General features: G+C 44.9%; 1 long non-coding RNA gene across 1 annotated transcript; it reads left to right on the top strand.

Annotated features, from left to right (window-relative positions):
- The first annotated feature begins 736 nt into the window (after positions 1–736).
- Positions 737–9,961, top strand: LOC149435415 (uncharacterized). Its single transcript, XR_016308492.1, has 3 exons — positions 737–849; positions 7,335–7,403; positions 9,725–9,961. It is a non-coding gene; the product is annotated as an uncharacterized LOC149435415 (long non-coding RNA).
- The last annotated feature ends 11,521 nt before the right edge of the window (positions 9,962–21,482 follow it).

A 21,482-nucleotide genomic window follows, 5' to 3' on the forward strand; every position in this document is an offset into this window, starting at 1 on the left:
GTGACACTTTGTCACATATGTGCTTGTCCAATGTATTTTCAATTTTTGACAGCTGACCTTTTCAGACCCCATGTTCGGTCTATGGGCAGCTGGATGAAAATGGATTTGCATCAGTTTAAATCAGGCTTCCCCAGTAACATAAGGTTTTCGTCCTGAAATATAGAAAAGGATGCAGTTCGTTTTTTTTTTCTGTGCATAAATACTCGGAGGGAAGCGGATGTAAGTCTATAGATTTACACTGAACTACCGATCAGATAATCTGTAACACTAAAGCTGACCATAGATGAATCAAGTCTCATCAGGTTCATTAGTGACCGTGCGAGATTCCATCCATCTTTGGACGGTCTGGTTGTACTGAAGTCTATCCATCCAACTACTTTAGTACCTGCACTGATAATTTGTGTTCTATCGGCAGGGAAGGCTCCCAACACTCCCTGATGGCAGAAGACCATCCTGCTGTGGGAGGGATTCTCCCATCAACATTGACTGTTGATGTGGGAATAGAGTGATTTTCTTTCCTTTCATCCGTGATGGAGGAAAAGAAAATTGTATAATCTATGGCTTGTGTAAGAGTAACTAAACCAGGACAAGTATGCATAGAGACTTATGACGTAGACCTCACATCATGACATGTTTACATTGTGTGCTATTTAACCCAAAATGAAGATTTCATAATACTTGGGATAAGTAGGCATTCTGCTATTGTAAATTTTCTTTTCCGTGTCCAGATGGAAGCTATGATCTCTCCAAGCAACATGGGAAGCAATGATCTCTCCAAGCAACATGGGAAGCCATGAATACGCCAATCAAGAAGGAAACCCTTTTCTGCTCCTGCAGCTTTAGTGGATGGTAGGTACCCAATTATAAAAATCTCAGAATGATAGTCTATTACTTGCAAAAAGGTATCACCAGAGTTATGAGCTTTTATTATAACTCATGGCATGGGTTAGCCACACACTTTTGTGGACCCAAAAATGAATTTACTTGAATGCATTCCTAAGCTAAGTTATGAATGATAGTCTAAAGCTTGCTAAATATCAGCAGATTGAGTTATGAGCTTTTATCATATCTCATTACTTGAGTGACCAAGCCCCGTTGGGCGGGGTAAAACACATCAGAGGGCGTGGCCAGAACAGAGGCTGAGGCCATTCCTCAACGCTGGACTGCTGGAGTCTGTGGAGCAGCGTCCATCCCTTTAACTTGTATTGACTGACACTGGAATCGCTCAGACTCAAACTCCCCTCTTCTCGCTTGCCGTCGGAACAATCCCTTTCCTTCCATCCATAGGTTGATACTAGAAGTTCTATTTCAGCAGAATACAGAGATGAAAGGCTAAACAAGGATTTTACTCTGATCCCTCTTGGGAAAGTCTACGGAGAGTGCCCCCACTCTCTGGAAGTAAAGGGTCTACTGTTGTAAGACATTCTTAACTTTCTGTTGTGAGCTATGGTTGAGCATCTGGACCAATTGCAAAGCTGCTATGTAGCAGCGGGCTTGGAGACTGAGTCAATCTCAGACTTTGCTGGATTGGGGAAGGAGTGCCCACTTCTCTGAGAAGGCCGGGGCTGGATATGATTCAGTCTCCTTTCCCACTGCCTCACTGCAGCCTCACAGTTGGTCCAAACGCTCAATTATGGCTTATGATGGAAATGGGAGGATTGTCTTAGAACTGTACATCCTTTCTTCCTGGGAATACAGAGAGTTGATTTTGGAATGGTTCTGAGTTTTTCTTGATTCTAGTATGAGGGCACCATACTAGAGTCAACAAACGCTTCGGCCAAGCCAAAATCAACAATCTCTATTCCTGGGTCAGACTTTTGGTACTATGTCAGAATCCTTATCCCCTTGGGGAAAAGGTCAGGCATGTGCCGCTCCCACTTCAAAAAAATAAGTAGTCACACCCCCCCCCCGTGTTCGTCACAAGACTTTTGTGGTCCCAACAGAGCAGCAGCTTTCAAACACAATACACACAGCCATCTGCTGCTGCTCATTTGCTAGAGCATAATTTAGTTAAGACCCCCAAAAAAACACTATAGCACTATTAGTTTGTCTACAATGCCAGTAATTGCCCTTCACTGCTCATTTCTGCCCACCTTGGAGCAGTGTAGAATGCATTGCAAATGATTTCCCGTTGGTTGCAGGCTCTTTGTGGTCCCAACAGAGCAGCATTCAGATGCATCGCACATAGCCATCCCTTGCTGCTCATTTGCTGGAGCAGCATTTAGATAGGACCTCCCAAGCCCACTGTAGCATTGTTTGTATACAATGCTGGTAATTCCCCATTGGCTGCTCATTTCTGCCCACCTTGGAGCAGTGTAGAATGCGTTTGCAAATGATTTCCCATTGATTGCAGGCTCTTTGTGGTCCCAACAGAGCAGCGTTCATATGCATCGCACATAGCCATTGTCTCCTTGACTGGAGCAATGATCTGAAATGCTGATGATGTGTTGTGAATTGAAGTCCACTTTAGCATTGTCTGTATACAATGCCAGTAATTCCCCTCCACTGCTCATTTATGCCCACCCTGGAGCAGTGAAAAATGCATTGCTAATGATTTCCCTTTGCGCATATGCTCTGTGTTCCCAACAGAGCACTGTTCATACGCAATGCCCATAGTGATTCACTCATTGACTTGAGTGGGGTTTTCTATAAAATGCAAATGATGAAATGTTGCGCAATCAAGCCCACTGTAGCATTGTTTGTCTACAATGCCATTAATTGCCCTTCACTGCTCATTTATACCCACCTTGGAGCAGTGTAGAATGCATTGCAAATGATTTCCCGTTGGTTGCAGGCTCTTTGTGGTCCCAACAGAGCAGCATTCAGATGCAATGCACATAGCCATCCCTTGCTGCTCATTTGCTGGAGCAGCATTTAGATAGGACCTCCCAAGCCCACTGTAGCATTGTTTGTATACAATGCTGGTAATTCCCCATTGGCTGCTCATTTCTACCCACCTTGGAGCAGTGTAGAATGCGATTGCAAATGATTTCCCATTGATTGCAGGCTCTCTGTTGTCCCATCAGAGGGCGTGGCCAGAACAGAGGCTGAGGCCATTCCTCAACGCTGGACTACTGGAGTCTGTGGAGCAGAGTTCATCCCTTTAACTTGTATTGACTGACACTGGAATCGCTCAGACTCAAGCTCCTCTCTTCTCGCTTGCCGTCGGAACAATCCCTTTCTTTCCATCCATAGCTTGAAACTAGAAGTTCTCTTTCAGCAGAATACAGAGATGAAAGGCTAAACAAGCATTTCCCTCTGATCCCTCTTGGGAAAGTCTACGGAGAGTGCCCCCACTCTCTGAAAGTAAAGGGTCTACTGTTGTAAGACATTCTTAACTTTCTGTTGTGAGCTATGGTTGAGCATCTGGACCAATTGCAAAGCTGCTATGTAGCAGCGGGCTTGGAGACTGAGTCAATCTCAGACTTTGCTGGATTGGGGAAGGAGTGCCCACTTCTCTGAGAAGGCCCGGGCTGGATATGATTCAGTCTCCTTCCCCACTGCCTCACTGCAGCCTCACAGTTGGTCCAAACGCTCAATTATGGCTTATGATGGAAATGGGAGGATTGTCTTAGAACTGTACATCCTTTCTTCCTGGGAATACAGAGAGTTGATTTTGGAATGGTTCTGAGTTTTTCTTGATTCTAGTATGAGGGCACCATACTAGAGTCAACAAACGCTTCGGCCAAGCCAAAATCAACAATCTCTATTCCTGGGTCAGACTTTTGGTACTATGTCAGAATCCTTATCCCCTTGGGGAAAAGGTCAGGCATGTGCCGCTCCCACTTCAAAAAAATAAGTTGTTACTCTCTCCCCCCCCCCCCCCCCTCCATGTTCGTCACAAGACTTTTTTGGTCCCAACAGCAGCAGCTTTCAGACACAATACACACAGCCATCTGTTATCTGTTGCTGCTCATTTGCTAGAGCAGAATTTAGTTAAGACCCCCCCCTCCCCCAAGAACACTATAGCACTATTAGTTTATTTGTTTACAGTGCCAGTAATTCCCCTTCACTGCTCATTTATGCCCACCCTGGAGCAGTGTAGAATGCATTGCAAATGATTTCCCTTTGCGCATATGCTCTTTGTGTTCCCAACAGAGCACTGTTCATAAGCAATGCCCATAGTGATTCACTCATTGACTTGAGTGGGGTTTTCTATAAAATGAAAATGAAATGTTGCGCAATCAAGCCCACTGTAGCATTGTTTGTCTACAATGCCATTAATCCCCCTTCACTGCTCATTTCTACCCACCTTGGAGCAGTGTAGAATGCATTGCAAATGATTTCCCGTTGGTTGCAGGCTCTTTGTGGTCCCAACAGAGCAGCATTCAGATGCAATGCACATAGCCATCCCTTGCTGCTCATTTGCTGGAGCAGCATTTAGATAGGACCCCCCAAGCCCACTGTAGCATTGTTAGTATACAATGCTGGTAATTCCCCATTGGCTGCTCATTTCTGCCCACCCTGGAGCAGTGTAGAATGCGATTGCAAATGATTTCCCATTGATTGCAGGCTCTTTGTGGTCCCAACAGAGCAGCATTCATGTGCCATGCTCATAATTTGAATGGTTGAGTCTTGTAAAGTAATGTATAAGCTTGGAAAGTATTTTAAGGTTATAAAATATCAGAATTGTCTAATGTTTAGTTGATATTATAATTTGTTTTAAAATTTGATAAATTATTGGGGCTTAACCTCCCTGGCGGTATTCCCGATTGTAGCTCGGGGTAAGGTTTCAGTACCACAAGCGGTAACCCCGAGCTACACTCGGGAATACCTTGCAGCGCTGCTCCACGATCCCTCCATCACTTACCTTGTCCTTCGCTCCCACGATGTCCCTCCTGCAGTGTCCCCGGCAATGTAATCCGGCGGATGCCGGCATCTGTCATCTGGGTTCCGTCCCCTGTGAGCGTCGGGACGTATGGGGGACGGAACGGTGGGAAATTCAAAAATGACAAAAAGTGACATTCACTAAAATCACTAAAATCACATAGTATAACATTCCTGTATCAAACCATTTCACATACATTTTGTCCCTAGTACTTTGTCCGGCGCCCTGCCTGCATTTGTACTGTTCTTATTGCCTGGAAACTGAGAAACGTCCATGGCGTCCATAAAGCGTCACTTTAGGTCAAAAGCGGTTTTAGACCGGCTAGAGAACAGCGATAGTAAATCAGAACCACTTCCAGAATTGAGTGATAATGATTTGTGGGCAAATTCGTCATCAAACCGTGAAAACGATTTTGCGACTTTGCTCAGCGATGTGCGAACTTGGTGTAAAATTTCAAATTTCAGTGTTTTTTGTTTGATTATATTAAATTTATTATTATTTTTATGATTATTTATTAAATTATAATTTATGATTTTGTGTTTCAAATTTTATCATCCCCGGGATGTTTACTAGACTCTTGTTCAGACAGATTTCAGTGAGTTATTCCTAAAAATTACAGTCCTACAATAAAAAAAAAACAGTTCCATGCAAAAAAATGGTACCGCTTTCAGCACCAAAAATCGGAAATAATCATACCGCCAGGGAGGTTAATGCCCCTTGTCATCCTCTTGGGTTTTTTTTCTATTTAGGTGAACCTCTATCTTCTTTCAGATAAGTGGATGAGCAGCATGGCCGGGTTCTGGCAAGACACTGCGATTTGATTTAAAACATGGGAAATAGGCAAGTATCTAAATGAAACCTTTTTATTATTGAGATTTCCAGGGATAATGGGATATCATTGATTGGTTCATTACCTTTAATATGTATTTTGACATTTCTGCCTATAAGCTTAAGAAGATGGGCTCTTTTGGTTTAATGTGTAAAGGCTCAAGGGGTTTTATCTTCATGCATCAAGGTAAAAAGCCTTTTCTGTGCAGGATTCTGAGGCCATTCCTCAACGCTGGAATACTGGAGTCTGTGGAGCAGAGTTCATCCCTTTAACTTGTATTGACTGACACTGGAATCGCTCAGACTCAAGCTCCCCTCTTCTCGCTTGCCGTCGGAACAATCCCTTTCCTTCCATCCATAGCTTGAAAGTAGAAGTTCTCTTTCAGCAGAATACAAGGATGAAAGGCTAAACAAGGATTTCCCTCTGATCCCTCTTGGGAAAGTCTACGGAGAGTGCCCCCACTCTCTGGAAGTAAAGGGTCTACTGTTGTAAGACATTCTTAACTTTCTGTTGTGAGCTATGGTTGAGCATCTGGACCAACTGCAAAGCTGCTATGTAGCAGTGGGCTTGGAGACTGAGTCAATCTCAGACTTTGCTGGATTGGGGAAGGAGTGCCCACTTCTCTGAGAAGGCCGGGGCTGGATATGATTCAGTCTCCTTCCCCACTGCCTCACTGCAGCCTCACAGTTGGTCCAAACGCTCAATTATGGCTTATGATGGAAATGGGAGGATTGTCTTAGAACTGTACATCCTTTCTTCCTGGGAATACAGAGAGTTGATTTTGGAATGGTTCTGAGTTTTTCTTGATTCTAGTATGAGGGCACCATACTAGAGTCAACAAACGCTTCGGCCAAGCCAAAATCAACAATCTCTATTCCTGGGTCAGACTTTTGGTACTACGTCAGAATCCTTATCCCCTTGGGGAAAAGGTCAGGCATGTGCCGCTCCCACTTCAAAAAAATAAGTAGTTACTCCACCCCCCCGTGTTCGTCACAAGACTTTTGTGGTCCCAACAGAGCAGCAGCTTTCAGACACAATACACACAGCCATCTGTTGCTGCTCATTTGCTAGAGCAGAATTTAGTTAAGCCCCCCCCCCCCCCCAAGAACACTATAGCACTATTTGTTTATTTGTCTACAATGCCAGTAATTGCCCTTCACTGCTCATTTATACCCACCTTGGAGCAGTGTAGAATGCATTGCAAATGATTTCCCGTTGGTTGCAGGCTCTTTGTGGTCCCAACAGAGCAGCATTCAGATGCAATGCACATAGCCATCCCTTGCTGCTCATTTGCTGGAGCAGCATTTAGATAGGACCTCCCAAGCCCACTGTAGCATTGTTTGTATACAATGCTGGTAATTCCCCATTGGCTGCTCATTTCTGCCCACCTTGGGGCAGTGTAGAATGCGATTGCAAATGATTTCCCATTGATTGCAGGCTCTTTGTGGCCCCAACAGAGCAGTATTCATGTGCCATGCTCATCATTTGAATGGTTGTCTTCTAAAGTAATGTTGTATAAGCTTGGAAAGTATTTTAAGGTTATAAAATATCAGAATTGTCTATTAATGTTTAGTTGATATAATTTGTTTTAAAATTTGATAAATTATTGGGGCTTAATGCCCCTTGTCATCCTCTTGGGTTTTTTTTTTATTTAGTGGAACCTCTATCCTCTTTCAGATAAGTGGATGAGCAGCATGGCCGGGTTCTGGCAAGACACTGCGATTTGATTTAAAACATGGGAAATAGGCAAGTATCTAAATGAAACCTTTTTATTATTGAGATTTCCAGGGATAATGGGATATCATTGATTGGTTCATTACCTTTAATATGTATTTTGACATTTCTGCCTATAAGCTTAAGAAGATGGGCTCTTTTGGTTTAATGTGTAAAGGCTCAAGGGGTTTTATCTTCATGCATCAAGGTAAAAAAACCTTTTCTGTGCAGGATTCCCCCCAATCCAGTGATGCTAACTGGAGTCTATGCTATCCTGGGACTCCCTCTACTCATTGGCTGAGACAGCAGCAGGAGTCTTTGGCTCCCACTGCAGTCAATCACAGCCAGTGTGCAAATGAGAAGAGAGGGGGTGGGGCAGAGTCCTTCATGTGTGAATGGACACATGGAGAAATGGCTGGGGAGTGCACATGCTCGGGTGCCTCCATAGCAAGCTTCTTTGCTGTGAGGGCACATGACAGGAGGGAGGGACTTGGCGCCGGCAGGGGACCAAAGAAGAGGAGGATCTTGGCTGCTCTGTGCAAAATCCGCACACAGCAGGTAAGTATCACATTTGTTATTTTAAGAAAAAATTATGCCTTAGAATAACTTTACCCCCTTCCTGTCCAGGGCAATTTTCAGCTTTCAGCGCTATCACACTTTGAATGACAATTGCGCGGTCATGCAACACTGTACCCATATGAATTTTTTTCCAGACAGATAAAGCTTTATTTTAGTGGTATTTATTCGCCTCTGGGTTTTTATTTTTTTGGTATGTTAATGAAAGTCCAAAAATTTTGAAAAGTTTTTCTTATAAAATTTTGCAAATAAATAATTTTTCATCATAAATCTTAACCGAAATGTATTCCGTTACCTTTTTAGTGTAAAAAAAAAAAAAAAAGCCAACTTTGTTTATAACCAAAAATTATAATTTTTAAACTTTTTTTTTTTTTTACATTTTTATTTTATTTTTTTTACATACTGTCACCCTAGCAGTACAGTGTCACCATGGTGACACTGTACTGCTTGTGGGGGGTGATGAAGATTATTTTAATGGCAAGAATACACGGTAAGAAAATCGACCGATCGGTCATCAGACGACCGAGTGGTGTTTGTTCGTTGGTCGAAATCGTGGCCCACATTAATCAATCAAAATTGTCCAGCAATATGTAGTGTTGACTTCTTCCGTACAAGTGGAAGTGATGCAGTGTGCATGTGACCTTGTAGCCACGCCCTTCCATCCAGAATGAGCATTATTCTTTGTGACCGGCATTAGAACATATTATTCATAGATACTTTGCTGGCTCCTAAGTGGAAGCATCTTCGTACGCCCGTTTCTTCATGAACGTCCAAGTCATCTTCTGTTTCCGCTCATGCGTGCTGGTGCTTGATTAGATTTTTTTTTTCCTTTTCCATACCACCGCATAGAAAATCAGTCCTTTGCATGCGAAATGACAACATTTTTCAGTTCAACTGGATTTTATAGTTCACAATATCATTACCAGTTGTAATATCCTACTCATCAACTAAGAGAAAATGGATTGATCATTTGTTCAACAAATTCTTTTGTACGATTTTCTTACCGTGTATTCCTGCCATTAGGGCTTTGTATAGCTTCGGAGTGTTGCCTTTATAGGAAATCTGTTCATAGAATTAGTATTTGGTCTGACAGTTGAAGAATGGTTGGTTGCTTCCATCAGTCTTCCAACCTTTTTCTATTGCTTCCCTGACATTCTCTATACGAGTACAATTTCTGCCTTCTTGGATATTTCTAAGAAAAAGGGGTCATGGTTGATCCTAAAAATTACTGGACAGTCTCAAGTCCTGTACACATGACCCGAATATCAGCCGGTATTGGCCAGTTCAATAGAAACCGGCTGACGTTTGGTCCATGTGTACACCCGCCTATGAGAATCCAACCAAACAGGCGTGCCAGAGAACTCTGCATCCAATCAGTTAATGGCCAGTGTGTTGTGGCGGGGGGGACAGCAGTCCCCCTGTTGGAACACAATAGCTCAGTAGAAGAGCAGCTAATTAGTACAGCAAGCTCCTCCTGAGCGCTTCAGTTTTGTTCAGCAGCTGGGTTGAATGACAGACTGGTGTGTGCCCAGCATCACATAACTCCAGTCCTCTTCTAAACATCACAAAAGCAGGGAGAGCATCTAAACATTTCATTATAAAGCACCTGAAAAGGTTTTTCAATTTTTAAATCTGTATTTTAAGTTCTGCTATGTTGATGGGAACATGTAAGGAATAAGAAGTAGGTGTTGTCCCAATTTGGCTGCAAAAGTTGAAATTCACTTTCCGTACTATGCCTGCAAATGTCTTCTCTAATCCTATACCGCTTCTCTTTTTAGCTGCTGGACTGGACTTGCAGTGTTGAAGTGTGAGCAAGGTCAAGGTGAACTGCAATCATCCCAAAGACATTCTGCATCAATTTGCCTGATTTCCTTCACAATTTTGTTCTGTGATAAGCATCAAGCCGAAGCCACTTTGTGATCACTTCATGACTGTCCTCTACCATTGTCTCAAATATGAAATACAAGTTATTCTACAATAAAATGTTGACATTAATTTTTTTTTAACCGAAATAATGTCTTGCCATCTTTTCTTTAATATGTTTTTAAACTAGAGGTAGTGGTCAGTTTGCTTGCATTTGGATTAAATGGTCTCTGAATTCAAGTAGAATAATCTAAATAGAGCCTATAGAGATGACTTGGGCTTGTCTGTATGGACTGATGGGCCTACTATTTGACTTGGATTCAGAGGGCCTTCCATGCTACTTATTACACTTATGCCAGAGGGGTATTCATCCTGGTTAGCAAATCCCTGCCCTGTGTGCTTGAGACCATTCATACTGACCCACAAGGGAAATATGTTTTGATGGTTTTCACACTATGGGGTCAAAAATATGTGGTTGCTTCGATTATATATCCCTCCGCCCTTCTCCACAATGCTATGTATACTTCTGGAGAGGTTTACCCTGCACTGCTAAATTGCTATTTGCTGGATGGATTTTGCTAACCCCGCATTTTTGGCGGATGTTCTAACTGCTTCCTACCTACCTAGCGGATTGTCGGACCATTGTCCATTGGCCCTGACGCTCCGCTCTCCCTCTTCTCGTAACGCCTCCCTCTGGCGATTGGGACCCCACTGGATTTCCCACCCAACTGTTGCAAATGCTATTCCACCATTGCTAAGTGAGTTTTGGGATGATAATAATGCTGGGTCATCCTCTCCAGATGTTACATGGGATGCCTTTTAAGGCAAACACAAGAGGACAATACATTTCCTCTATTGCTGCAGTCCGCAAAGCACACACCACTACCACACACACCTTACAGTAGTCAGTGGAGGAATGTACTACCAAATATGCAGCAGATCCCTCTGAACCTAATTTTGACCTCCTCTCCATGGCCAAAAAAGAATTGCACCTTCACTTAGTTGAAATTACCAGATTGGATCTTCTCAATAGCAAACAATGATTTTTCGAACAAGGTGACCGTAATGGGTGGCTATTAGCAATGCTGGCTCAACACGGTCAGCAACTCGCCTTAATTTCCCAGCTTCAGACCTCCTCGGGGGGAATGGTTTCCTCACTGTCAGATATTATAGAAAACTTCTGGCAATTTTACAATACCCTGTACACCTCTAAATTACCCCGCAGATTTCCTGGCTCATGACCTGTCAGCTTTACTGGATCAGTTAGCACTGGGATGGCTCTCAGATGCAGAGGGTGAGGCCCATTACTCCAGAGGAGGTCTCTGCCGCTATTCACTCCTTTCCTTATGGGAAAGCCCCTGTCCCTGACGGCCTCCCCATCGAATTCTACAAGACTCGTAGTGATATACTGTACTCACCCTGTTTTTAGCCTCCTGTACACACTAAATTTATCTTTGGGTAAGCTGCCTTCCTCTATGAATCATGCCCATTTGGTGCTAATCTATAAACCCCCAAAGGATCCCGCCTCCTATAGGCCTATCGCTTTTATCAACACCGATTTTTTTAAATTCTAACCAAGCTTCTTACTCTGAGGCTGCAACTGATACTACCTACCATTATTGACCTGGACCAAATGGGGCTCACGGCACATAGAGCCACAGACATACATATACGCAGACTGTACACAAACATTCATGCTACACATGCCAATGTGGATTCTAAGGGTGGTGGCCTCCCTAGATCTTAAGAAGGCCTTTAATACCATCGAGTAGCCATTTCTCTGGGAGGTACTTCGTAGAATGGGCTTCCCTCTAGTTTTCATTTCATGGCTCAAGACACTTTATGCCAATCCAACCGCTGCAGTCCAATTGGGTGGTGGCCTGTTGGTCCTGTTCTCTGTCCAGAGGCGCTCTGCAGGGTTGCCCTCTCTGGCTCTTTTTGCCATACCTGTGGAGCCCATAGCTGAGGCCCTACATACCTCCCCTAACATCAGGGGCCTACGCATCAGCTGGCTGAAGGAGAGGGTGGCCCTGTACACTGATGACCTTTTGTTTCTAAATGATGCTGGACCGTCGCTTGCCGGGGCCCCTCCAAATCCTGCACTCATTTGCTCCTGTTACGGGTCTCGGGGTCAACTGGACGAAATCCCTACTGTTCCCCATTGACCCCCGCACTCCTAGCACAGCCCTCCCTTCTGCTCAGCTACAGTGGGTGGAGAGTATTGGGTATCTGGGAGTCCTGATCTCTCTGTGGGCCTCTGATTTTCTTCCCTTAAATCTTACTCCATGGTGCAAGATCTTGGGCTTAAACTGAAGGCATGGGAGTCCCTACCTTTTATCTGTTCTTGGGTGCATCAACCTTATTAAAATGAAAGTTCTCCCGAAACTCACCTACCTATTCCGACACTCTCCGCAATGGATCCCTAAATCCTTTCACTCAACTTGACCGACTATTCTCCTTCATTTGGGGCCGCAACACCCCTAGGCTTAGCTTTTCCTGATTGTTACAAATACTTCTTAGCCACCAGGCGGCTGTAACCAATTGAGTGGGCAAGTCCTGATCCCAACAACTCCTCAACTGATCTGGAAGCTGCGTTGTTGCGCTCCATGGAGGTTCTGAGGTTCCTTTTGTATAGAAGATCCCGGGCTCACTACCCATTGATGCCCTCCATGCTCACCACCCCGCGGGCCTGCTGTGCAGGTTTAATATGCAAACGCTATCCCAAGCTAGCCGTCTCTCTGAATGCCCCATTATGGCTTAATCCCACCTTGCCCCATAGTTTCATGATACCTTCAGGTCTGGACAAAATGTAATCTCCCGAATTGTCACCGATTATACATTGTCCCCTTTGGCTGCCCTTCTATGTATAATGTTCCTGCATCCCATCTATTTCAATACTTACAGCTCTCCCATGCCTTCCATGCTCAATTCCCTCAGTCTTCACTATGGCTCATCCAACCAGTTCTCGAAGTGCTGAGGTCTGATTGCACTGTGAAGCCTACCTCCCATCTATATTCCCACTTATTGAGAGTTTCTCTACCTGCTCTGGAGGGCTTGCGCATGCGATGGTCGCGAGGTGTGCCGCAATTAGTGATAACTGGGATGACATTTGGGACCTTCCCTTCCGTTCCCTGGTTTCTCTAAGGGACCATCTAGTTCCATTTAAAATGGCACATAGGGCCTATTATACTCATAGACTTCATAAAATTAACCCAACACACGCTCCCAAGCGCTGGCACTGTGGGTGCACTCTGGGGGATTTTACCCATGTGTTTTGGCATTACCCAGCGTTATTGGATTTCTGGAGAGAGGTGATATCCCTATGTAATAAACTGACCTCAGTTCCCCTACAACCTACCATAGCAGTATGTTTATTAGGATTGGTTAGTAATCTCCTACCTACTGTGGCTGAGTGCACCATGGTTAGCCTACTTTTGTTCTATGCTAGAAAAGCTATTGCATTGGAAAAAAAATCTGCTCCTCCATCTCTTATAAACTGGCAAATTATCATTAATAATCCGCTTCCAGAATGTAAGGACACACATCCACAGAGTATGGTCCAAATGGTTAGCCGAACCTTCCACTGCCTCTAACATTCTGACAACCTGAGTAGCTTATTGTACCTCTAAGACGTCCCCGTATACTCTCCAGTCCCAAGGACGATGTACATTACACAACTTATATTACAACTGGACATTCAGGTAATAGCAGTGACCATCCAGGCATCTATGATCGGTTTATAGATAGATTTTGTATGTTACCTTTTCATTTGTATGTTTTGCTGGATGTGAACTTCTACGTTACTCCGCCCCTGCGAGGGTATAATGCATGTCAACCACTGTGGTTGTTTTGTTCCTTTTTATTTTTGTTCATTGTGTGTAAGTCATGTAATATGCTAAGTTTTCAATAAAAAGATTTGGGCTGAATGATGATGGTGTCACTTCTCTGATTGTGCTTGAATGACTGGACACCTCGTGTCTACAGGTTCCCACAAGGGCTTGTCACACTGAGCAGCATTTTTGTTATGCAAAATTTGGTGCAACTCTGCATAGAAACCAATCGGCTTCCATGTTTTATTGCCAAAGCTTCATTGAACAGGCTGAAGTTAGAAGCCGATTGACTACCATGCACAGCTGGGCCATATTTGGAGTGTTCCAGTTACAGTATAATAAATGTTATTGGTTCTAGTAATGGAGGCAGATTGATTTTCATTGTATGCTTCTTGTGATTCCATCCCCTGGGGTTGATACATATTGGTTTCAATTCACATCATTTTTAATTTTGGTAAACCTCAAAATGCTTACAAGAACACGAACATCGCTGAAAATGTCCGATACAATGTTCTTGGGCCCCCGGCTGTGCTGCTGTTAATGCAAACCAATGAAAATGGTTTAGAAGAGACTGGAGAGGCAACAGGGTGGATTTACTAATGGAAAATACTGTTACTCCAGGGAGGGGAGGCTGCAATACTTCCAGTCTGAGTTCTCTCTCAGGAAATCCACACTTCCCTCTTTTTCACAAGTCTCTCCCTCATGACCTCATCAGTACCCAGAGAGCATAGCAGCCATATTGGAAAAAGGCAAAACCAGCACTGCATAATAGAAGAAAACACTGGAATACGGGCAAAGAAATGATCACATCACTACATTCTCCCCCTGCTGAAAATCCTTCCGACCCAGCAAGGATATACACATAAAACAACAAAACATAGCAAGTTAATATCGTTGTCGCCTTCTGCAGACCACTTCTCCAGAAGCAATCTATTACAGAGATTAGCTGCACAGAAAACATGGTTAGTAACAAATAGGCATCATGCTAACCAGTTTAGAATGGGCTGTAATCATGTCCATCAGAACACGAGGTTGTACAGCATAGCAGGGTCTTCCCAAGGTGTCATAAGTAAAGATTGGTGGAGGTCCTTGAACAGGATCTCCTCTCCTCAAGCCCTCAGGCATTAGTCCAGATAAATCTAGGATTGTACTAGTGGGAAAACTTGGTGCTCCAATCATGCCTGGAACTGTAGGCACAAAGTTTTGGGCTGTTGGTTCAAAAGCAGGAGTAGTTGGGTTCAGACCTCCCCTCTGAGGAAGACCCCCATTAGTAATAGGTGAAGGAGCCTGTACAGGAGACTCTGGTGGAGGTGTAAACCAGTCATTGTCATCACACTGTTCAGTGTCTGCACAAGGCACATCATTAGAATCTGTAGCAATATCAGGTTGTGGCTCCTCATCTGCAGTAGCAACTTGTACTGGAAGCAAGTGATTCCTATGCCAGGCTTTGATCCGACCTTCAGGTCCTCAAATCCGGTAGACTGGAATTCTAGGCAGTTTTTCTATAACTTCAGACAACTCATTTCTCCAGCGATTAGCTAACTTATGTTTGGTTGAGGGTCCCAAATTGCGAAGAAGCACTTTATCACCAGGTTGCAAGTCTTTGTAACGAACTTTGGCATCAAAGCGTCTATTATGGGCAGCATTTATTTTTGCAGCATTTTCCTCAGCCATTCGATAGGCCTCTTGTAAACTATGTTTGAGTTGTGCCACATACTGGTAGTGATTTCTATGGTTCACTCCATCAGTAGACACATGCAACTGAATGTCAATAGGCAGATGGGCTTCTCTCCAAAACATGAGAAAATAAGGAGAGAAACCAGTTGACTCAGGTTTGGTACAATTCTCGGCATGTACCATAGCTCCAACATGTCGGCTCCAGGTTTGTTTAGCCCCATTAGGGAGGGTACCCAACATATTCAACAAGGTACAATTGAAACGCTCAGGGAGAGCATCACCCTCTGAATGATAAGGTGTGGTTCGGCTCTTGTCCATGTTAAGCAATGTTAACAGGTCTTTAATTAGGTGACTTTCAAAGTCCCGTCCCTGGTCAGAGTGAAGTTGATTTGGTAGTCCATAATGAACAAAAAAACTTCTCCCACAACACTTTGGCCACAGTTACTGCTTTTTGATCTTTGGTGGGATAGGCTTGAGCGTATCGAGTGTAATGATCAGTCACAATCAAAACATTTCCCACACCACTGCTGTCATTATCAATACACAAAAAGTCCATGCACACTAAGTCTATTGGACCAGAACTTTTCAAGTGTTCCATAGGAGCAGCTCGAGTAGGCAGAGTTTTCCATTGCAGACACCTCACACAACGGCGGCAATAGTCCACAACAGCTTCCCTTATTCGTGGCCAAAAGAAACGGTCTCGGATTAATCCATATGTTTTTTCAACTCCTAGATGCCCCTGTTGGTCATGCAAACTTCTCAAAACAGATTTTCTGTAGATTTGAGGGAGCACTAGCTGTCTCCTTTCAGGATGATCATGGAACAAATGTACCCTATAGAAAAGTCCATCAATGATTTTGAGTTCATCCCATTCCTTAAGATAGTAGGTACTCTGCTCAGGTAGGGTTTTTCTCATGTAATCCTCACACTGACACCAACAGTGGGTCATAATTCCTGCCACTGACACTAATTATGGGGCACTATTCCTCCCACTTGTATCAATGATCGGGCACTATTCCTCCTACTGACACCAACAGTGGGGAACTCTTCTTCCACTGATACCAACAGTGGGGCATAATTCCTAATCACTGATACCAGTGATGGGGCATAATTCCTGATCACTGACCCCATCAATGGGGCATAATTCCTGCCACTAACACTAATTATGGGGCACTATTCCTCCCACTAGTATCAATGATAGGGTACTATTCCTCCATCTGACACCAACATTGGGACACCATTCTTCCACTGATACCAATGGTGGGGCACTACTACTCCTCCTACTGAACACCAACCCTGTTGGTCATGTTTATTCTCACGGATGATGGGCCTGGGACATTTTCTACCCCCACTGGTCACAATCCGGCCCCCCTATAAATCCTTTTGTTGGTGTCCCCATATCATTGATGCAAGTGAAAAACACTGCTCAAAAAAATTAAAGGAACACTTTTTAATCAGAGTCTAGCATCAAGTCAATGAACTCCTGGAATATTGATCTGGTCAGGTAAGTAGCAGAGGGTGTTGATCAGTTTTAGCTGCTTTGGTGTTAATGAAATTAACAACAGGTGCATTTGATGGGCAACAATGAGGTGACCACAAAGACAGGAATGGTTTTACAGGTGGAGGCCACTGACATTTTTTTTTTCCTTCTCATCTTTTCTGACTGTTTTTCACTAGTTTTGCATTTGGCTAGGGTCAGTGTCCCTACTGGTAGCATGAGGTTATACTTGGACCCTACAGAGGTTGCACAGGCATTCCAGCTGCTCCAGGATGGCAAATCAAGACATGGCATTGCCAGAAGGTTTGCTGTGTTTCCCAGCACAGTCTCAAGAGCATGGAGGAGATTCCAGGAGACAGGCAGTTACTCTAGGAGAGCTGGACAGGGCTGTAGAAGCTCCTTAACCCATCGGCAGAACCGGTATCTGCTCCTTTGTGCAAGGAGGAACAGGATGAGCCCTGCCAGAGCCATACAAAATGACCTCCAGCAGGCCACTGGTGTGAATGTCTCTGACCAAACAATCAGAAACAGACTTCATGAGGGTGACCTGAGGGCCGATGTCCTCTAGTGGGCCCTGTGCTCACTGCCCGGTACCATAGAGCTCGATTGGCATTTGCCATTGAACATTGAAGGAAAAATCGATTGATTGATCGAAGGAAGGATCAATTGATTGATCGAAGGAAAGATCGATTGATTGATCGAAGGATTGATCGAAGGAAAGATCGATTGATTGATCAAAGGAAGGATCGATTGATTGATAGAAGGAAGGATTGATTGATAGAAGGAAGGATCGATTGATTGACTGAAGGAAGGATCGATTGATTGATTGAAGGAAGGATTGATTGATTGATTGATTGATGGAAGGATCAATTGATTTTTCGAAGGAAGGATCAAAATAGCTTCAGTGTGAACCTAGGTTATAAAAAACATGGATCCATAAAAGGCGCATAGGAATGTTTCTTATCTATACTAATGTGACTTCTATGAGATAAGATAGAAGTCTATGGGGCTGAAATCGCCCTGAAGTTGGAATATAATGTGATTTTCTTTGTCATGCAATTCTGTGATCCCAGGCTTGAGGATTTCTAAAGTCCCATCAATAGTAGAACTGGAAATCCAATAAACAAAAAAATTGCATTAGAATAGTGGAAATTGATATGGGGAAAACGCATCAAAAAGTATCAAACGCATAGCGTTAAATTTAACACAATGCTGGAAATCTGCGTTTTTGATGATAGGCTTAGAAAGTAGCCTAATTGTTAGGAGACAGCTGGGAAAGTTTTCAGTTTAGATGATTACCGGCTGAGAAACGTTAGCCTGGGTTCACACTGATGCGGTCCTGAACTCGCACTGTTTTCTATGCCATTTCCGCACCACATCAGAATCGCACCCCATTCATGCAAATCACTGCGGGTGTGTATGTTAAATTAACAACACCCCGAAATCGGTCCGCAAAAGACGGTGCGATGTGCAGAATCGGATCACATAGGTGTGAATATCCATGCAATCTGATTCTAGTGCGGACCAAAAAAAAGGTCCTGTACGTTTTTGGTGCAAATAGAGCCATACAAAATGTAGGAATCCGATCGCACCGCACACAAAGCGCATGTGATTTGCACAGGAATGTGGTGCGGTTCCTGTGCGAATCACATGCGATATACTGCACTGCATATATGTGAACCCGGGCTCAGAGCTATGCACTTTGTATGTGAACACCTGCAGGCAGATTTGGAGATCTGACCTGGATAAATCCCTAAGGCTACTTTCACACTGATCCGCCGCAAAAGCACAGAAAAACGCATAGGTGGTTTTTACCGCACTTTCTGGGCGTTTTTCAAAGGACACATGACTTACAAAACTGCACCAAAACCACTTCTCAGAAGCATCTTTTTTAGAGGTTTTTCAGGCGCTTTTCAGGTGTTTTCTTTTGATTTCAATGGGAAGAGGTGTTTTGGGGTTTTTTTTTTTTTTTTAAACTCCCCAGAGATGCTGCAAGCAGTTTTTACACCGCAGTGCCTGAACATACATAGATATACATTCACATACACAGGGAAGCAGTTTTTACACGGCAATGCCTGAACATACATAGATATACATTCACATACACAGGGAAGCAGTTTTCTCAAGCTTTTCATGCACTTTTTTAACGCAAAAATGCTCCAAAAAAGTAGCCTAAGGAGAGAGGACAGAGGATTCGATCTGGGGTGTGAAGTAGGGCTGCTGTGGCCTTCAGTAATTTATCCCAGGTGAGCGCACACCCAAAAGACACAATTGGTGGAAGAGGCTCCTATGCAGTAGGAGGAGGATTGCACTTTTATTATACAGGACTTATATGGTGACAACGGTTTGCTCAGCGCTTTACATTATAGTGGGAGACAATACAGTAACAATACAAGAGGGATTTGAGGGCCCTGCTCCTTGGAGCTTACAATCTAGGAGGGCGGGGTGAGTGGTACAGTAGGTAGTCACTGTGGGGGATGGACTGGTTGGAAGAGTAGAGGATACCAGAATTAGCAGAGGGCGGGATAGGCTCCCCTGAAGAGAAAGATTTTCAGTGATCGCCGAAAGGCAAGTAGAGTAGGTGATAATCTGATAGATTGGGGTAGGGAGTTCCAGAGGATGGGTGACGCCCTGGAGAAGTCTTGGAGACGAGCATGGGAGGAGGAGATAAGGGACCTAGAGAGTAAGAGGTCTTGCGAGGAGCGGAGTGTACGGTTTGGGTGATATTTAGAGATAAGATCGGTTATGTAAGTTGGGGCAGTGTTGTGGATGGCTTTATATGTCATTGTCAGAGTTTTGAATTTTATCCGTTGGCCAATTGGGAGCCATTGGAGGGATTGGCAGAGAGGGGTGGAGGACACTGAGTGGAGGCCAGTGGAGGGATTGGCAGAGAGGGGTGGCGGACACTGAGTGGAGGCCAGTGGAGGGATTGGCAGAGAGGGATGGAGGACACTGAATGGAGGCCAGTGGAGGGATTGGCAGAGAAGGGTGGCGGACACTGAGTGGAGGTCAGTGGAGGTCAGTGGAGGGATTGGCAGAGATGGGTGGAGGTCAGTGGAGGGATTGGCAGAGAGGGGTGGCGGACACTGAGTGGAGGCCAGTGGAGGGATTGGCAGAGAGGGGTGGCGGACACTGAGTGGAGGTCAGTGGAGGGATTGGCAGAGAGGGGTGGAGGACACTGAGTGGAGGTCAGTGGAGGGATTGGCAGAGAGGGGTGGCGGACACTGAGTGGAGGTCAGTGGAGGGATTGGCAAAGAGGGGTGGAGGTCAGTGGAGGGATTGGCAGAGAGGGGTGGAGGACAGTGAGTGGAGGTCAGTGGAGGGATTAGCAGAGAGGGGTGGCGGACACTGAGTGGAGGTCAGTGGAGGGATTGGCAGAGAGGGGTGGAGGACACTGAGTGGAGGTCAGTGGAGGGATTGGCAGAGAGGGGTGGCGGACACTGAGTGGAGGTCAGTGGAGGGATTGGCAGAGAGGGGTGGAGGTCAGTGGAGGGATTGGCAGAGAGGGGTGGAGGACACTGAGTGGAGGTCAGTGGAGGGATTAGCAGAGAGGGGTGGCGGACACTGAGTGGAGGCCAGTGGAGGGATTGGCAGAGAGGGGTGGCGGACACTGAGTGGAGGTCAGTGGAGGGATTGGCAGAGAGGGGTGGAGGACACTGAGTGGAGGTCAGTGGAGGGATTGGCAGAGAGGGGTGGCGGACACTGAGTGGAGGCCAGTGGAGGGATCGGCAGAGAGGGGTGGCGGACACTGAGTGGAGGCCAGTGGAGGGATTGGCAGAGAGGGGTGGCGGACACTGAGTGGAGGTCAGTGGAGGGATTGGCAGAGAGGGGTGGAGGACACTGAGTGGAGGTCAGTGGAGGGATTGGCAGAGAGGGGTGGCAGACACTGAGTGGAGGGATTGGCAGAGAGGGGTGGAGGTCAGTGGAGGGATTGGCAGAGAGGGGTGGAGGACACTGAGTGGAGGTCAGTGGAGGGATTAGCAGAGAGGGGTGGCGGACACTGAGTGGAGGCCAGTGGAGGGATTGGCAGAGAGGGGTGGCGGACACTGAGTGGAGGTCAGTGGAGGGATTGGCAGAGAGGGGTGGAGGTCAGTGGAGGGATTGGCAGAGAGGGGTGGCGGACACTGAGTGGAGGTCAGTGGAGGGATTGGCAGAGAGGGGTGGAGGACACTGAGTGGAGGTCAGTGGAGGGATTGGCAGAGAGGGGTGGCGGACACTGAGTGGAGGTCAGTGGAGGGATTGGCAGAGAGGGGTGGCGGATACGTAACGGTTAGTGAGGTGGATGAGTTTAGAGATAAGATGAAGACACTAGTCAGAAGTGACTTTTAGACCACGGTGTTTGCACTTTATATGAACTGTATTACTCATAAATATTATCAAAACCCCCTTGTGTAATAATAGTACCTGTGTGGTCACCAGTAATTATAGAATATTCGTCTATTGACAAATTGTTATCAATTTATGTGATTTATTAGTTTTGTATGAATTTGTCTATTTAGCGGGAGGGATTGTGTATTTTGGAGCACATTATTTTTCCTGGCTTACCTCATGTCAGCACACAATGGGTTAACTCCTCCTCTGGAACCCACAGGACCACCTCTTATTACCCCAATAATAGTCAGCACCTCACAAACTGAACTGTTCTTTTGTGGTCATGCTCCAGGCGAT

The sequence above is a fragment of the Staurois parvus genome, unplaced genomic scaffold (genome assembly GCF_062004578.1).
Source record: "Staurois parvus isolate SC_StPar_1 unplaced genomic scaffold, SC_StPar_1.0 ptg001519l, whole genome shotgun sequence".
Taxonomy (NCBI): Eukaryota; Metazoa; Chordata; class Amphibia; order Anura; family Ranidae; genus Staurois; species Staurois parvus.